A 4,432-nucleotide genomic window follows, 5' to 3' on the forward strand; every position below is an offset into this window, starting at 1 on the left:
AAAAAAAAAAAAAAGTTAAAAAAAATAATAATAAATAAATAAATAAAAATCTTTTCAGCCCCACCCCCTCCAACAATGATTATTTCAAATGTTTTTTACACTTTCAGTGTAATCAGCACTACAGTATTGAAAGCTAGATATGGTAACTCATGCCTATAATCCCAGGACTTTGGGAGGCTGAGGGAAGTGGATCCCCTAAGCCCAGGAGTTGGAGAACAGTCTGAGCAATATGGCAAAACCCCATCTCTACAAAAACATGTAAAAAATTAGCTGGGCATGGTGATGCACACCTGTAGTCCCAGCTACTTAGGAGACAGGTGGGAGGATTGCTTGCACCTGGGAGGTCGAGGCTGCAGTAAGCTGTGATTGTGCCACTGCACTCCAGCCTAGGCAAGGCCCTGTATATATATATTCTGAGACAGACAGAGAGAGAGAAGAGAAAAACAGCATTCGTCATCTGCCTAACCTTTGGGATAGTAGGAAGATAAGTTTATGTAATTGAGATGGGACAACATATTTTAAAAGTTAAGTAGTTTTCCTATTAAGTATTTTCCACACAATATCAAATCCTTTGATGACATCTTAAAGTGTGGTCACAGAAATATGAAAAAATTATTATTATTTTTTCTTTTTTTTTGTCTTTTTTTTTTTTTAAGACGGGGTTTCCCCATGTTGGTCAGGCTGGTCTTGAATCCCCGACCTCAGGTGATCCGCCCGCCTTGGCCTCCAAAGTGCTTGGATTACAGGCGTGAGCCACCACGCCCAGCCTGAAAAAATTATTGGCAATAGCAATTATAACAATTGCTCTTGGGCAGGTGCAGTGGCTCACACCTATATTCCCAGCACCTTGGGAGACCAAGGTGGGCGAATCACTTGAGGTCAGACATTGGAGAGCAGGCTGGCCAACATGATGAAACTCTGTCTCGACTAAAAATACAAAAATTAGCCAGGTGTGGTGGTGGGTGCCTGCAATCCCAGCTACTCCGGAGGGTGAGGCAGGAGAATCACTTGAACCTGGGAGGCAGAGGTCACAGTGAGCTGAGATCTTGCCACTGCAATCCAGCCTGGGGCACAAAGCCAGACCCTGTCTCAAAAAAAATTGCTCTTACCAATTGTTATTGATATTTCTTTGTTCAGTTACCTGTATTTACTCTACACTGCCATACACTTTTCTAAACTGATGTCAGTAATATATTCTACTTTTTTATCTGTAGCCCGGCCGCAGTGGCTCAGGCCTGTAATCCCAGCGCTTTGGGAGGCCTAGGCAGGCAGATCACTAGGTCAGTTCAAGACCAGCCTGGCCAACATGGTGAAATCCCATCTCTACAAAAAATACAAAAAATTAGCCGGGCATGGTGGCAGGCCCCTGTAATCCCAGCTACTCAGGTGGCTGAGGCAGGAGAATCACTTGAACCCAGGTGGAGGTTCCAGTGAGCTGAGAGCATGCCACTATACTCCGGCCTGGGCAACAGAGCAAGACTCCAAAAAAAAAAAAAAAAAAAAAAAATTGTAAACCAAAAAATTAGTGACAAGAAACTGTTTCAGTAAGGATATAAGCACTATACTAAGAATATTCCATTATAAGGCCGGGCGCGGTGGCTCAAGCCTGTAATCCCAGCACTTTGGGAGGCCGAGGCGGGTGGATCACGAGGTCAAGAGATCAAGACCATCCTGGTCAACATGGTGAAACCCCGTCTCTACTAAAAAAAATACAAAAAATTAGCTGGGCATGGTGGCGCGTGCCTGTAGTCCCAGCTGCTCAGGAGGCTGAGGCAGGAGAATTGCCTGAACCCAGAAGGCGGAGGTTGCGGTGAGCCGAGATCGCGCCATTGCACTCCAGCCTGGGTAACAAGAGCGAAACTCCATCTCAAAAAAAAAAAAAAAAAAAAGAATATTCCATTATATTTGATTATTTAGACTCAAAACTAGGAGACAAGCAATTCTAATAAAATTTGCTGATATGCAGAAGTGGACTTAGGCTCACATGAGCTCCTTTGCCTGCCTGCTCATGACTGTTGCATTTTCAGGTGATAAATAGGATCCATTTGGTTTACTTCTCAGGAAGGGGAAAATCATTTTGGGTCCTTTAATTATTAAAAATAAAGATTGTTTCACTTCTATTTCAAACAAAGAACAGTTTCAATTACAAAAGGTTTAGAAGAACAACTGTTTTGTTTACTGAAACTCTCTTGTGGTTCCATCTGAAGAACAGTTTCTTTGGCCTCATTTGCTTCTGGCAGGACATCTGTTTGTATCTGAAATTAGCCGCTCTGAAGCTGTATTACAAGTACATTCATCCCACACCAAGCCTGAAAATCCCATTGCTTTCTTTGAAAACCCCATTGCTTTCTTTGAAAACTTTTCATTTTTATGTAGCTCTTACCATTCTTGCTGCCCATTCTGGTTAGTTTTCATCATCTTGCACTTGAACTGTTGGAATGAATAGCCTTCTGGATTGCCTCTCTCTAATCTATTCCACATGTTGAATTGAGTTCCTGAAATACTGATTTCATTTTTACTTTCCTATACTCCCACATCTGTGATTACTACCTTTGCTTGCTCTATCAAATTAAAATTTTTATGCATGACTTTTCTAATCACAAGCTAAGTAAAATCCAAAGTGCTACCCATACCCTTCAAGGCCCCACATGACCTGGCCTTGCTACCTCTTTGACTTCCACACTGTTCCCCACTCACTCCATTCCAGACACATTTGCTATTTCTCTAGCTATCCAAGCACAAACCTGCCATTACACTTATTTCCGTTACTTGAGATGCTCTTCCCCAAGACATCCAGGGAGCTCAATCTCTCACTCCTTTAGGCCTTTGTTCAAATGTTACTTTAATTGAAGAGGGCTTCTCTAAATATCCTATGTAACACAGCTCACTCTGTCCCTCTTACTTGGCTTATGTTTTTTCATTACACTTACCATTGTTTTAACTTTTTTTTTATTTTTTAAATTAAAGATGGGGTTTCACCATGTTGGTCAGGCTGGTCTTGAACTCCTGACCTCAGGTGATCCGCCTGCCTCGGCCTCCCAAAGTGCTGAGATTACAGGTGTGAGCCACCACGCCCGGCCTTATTTGTGTCTTTTTAAATTATTTTATAGAGATGAGGTCTCACCATGTTGCCCCAGGCTGGTCCCAAACTGCAGGCCTCAAGTGATTCTCCTGCCTCAGCCTCCCAAAGTGCTGTGGTTATAGGCACAAGCGACGCTCCTGGCCCTATTTGTGTCTATGTTTATCTTTTTTTATTTTATTTTTTTATTTTTATTTTTAATAAAGATGGGGTTTCACCATGTTGATAGGCTGGTCTCGAACTCCTGGCCTCAGGTGATCTGCCCACCTTGGCCTCCAAAGTGCTTGGATTACAGGCGTGAGCTACCACGCCCGGCCGTTTATCTTTTTTTCAATGGAATATAAGTCCATACGTATCCTGTCAATTCCAAGGTTACCATGTCTGTTTGCCTGTTAGACCATCAGTGAATAGAGACCAAGAACTGTGTCTTGTTCACCTGGGTATTCTCAGCACTTGGCTTGGGGCCTCACACTTAACAGGTAAATGTTTATATTCAGTAAACATTTTTGACAGAATAAATTTAAAGAGTCTTATCTTCCAGCCTTCTGACAATTCTATTTTCTTCTTTTTAGAAACTTTGACCATATGTAGAGAACCAAGAAGGAAAAATAGAAACAAGGTCTCACTATGTCACCCAGGCTAGAGTGCAGTGGTGTGATGATCATAGCTCACTGCAGCCTTGACCTCCCAGGCTCAGCCGGGCACAATGGCTCACACCTGTAATCCCAGCACTTTGGGAGACCGAGGCAGGTGTATCAGGAGGTCAGGAGTTTGAGAACAGCCTGACCAACATGGTGAAACCCTGTCTCTCTTAATAATACAAAAATTAGCTGGACGTGGTGGCACATGCCTGTAGTCCCAGCTACTCAGGAGGCTGAGGCAGGAGAATCACTTGGGCCCGGGAGGCAGAGGTTGCAGTGAGCCGAGATAGAGCCACTGCACTCCAGCTTGGGCAACAGAGCAAGACTCCATCTCAAAATAAAAACAAACAAACAAACAAAACAGAAAAACATATCTCCCAGGCTCAAGTGATCCTCCCACCTCAGCCTCCTGAGTAGCTGGTACTACAAGGCTCACACCACTACACCCACTAATTTTTGTATTTTTTGTAGAGACAGGGTTTTGCCATGTTGCCCAGGCTGGTCTCGAACTCCTGGACTCAAACAATCAGCCTGCCTCAGCCTCTCAAAGTGCTGGGATTACAGGCTTGAACCATTGCCCCAGGCCTATTCTATTTTGACCCTCATTAGTTCAGTACTGTAAGTTACTATTATGCTTGTAGCCTAAACCACATCACTAGCACTTGTTTCTAAACTATATTGGTCTCAAGTTCTTTTTTTTTTTTTTTTTTTT

This window comes from Cebus imitator, unplaced genomic scaffold, assembly GCF_001604975.1.
Source record: "Cebus imitator isolate Cc_AM_T3 unplaced genomic scaffold, Cebus_imitator-1.0 Scaffold76, whole genome shotgun sequence".
Classification (NCBI taxonomy): Eukaryota; Metazoa; Chordata; class Mammalia; order Primates; family Cebidae; genus Cebus; species Cebus imitator.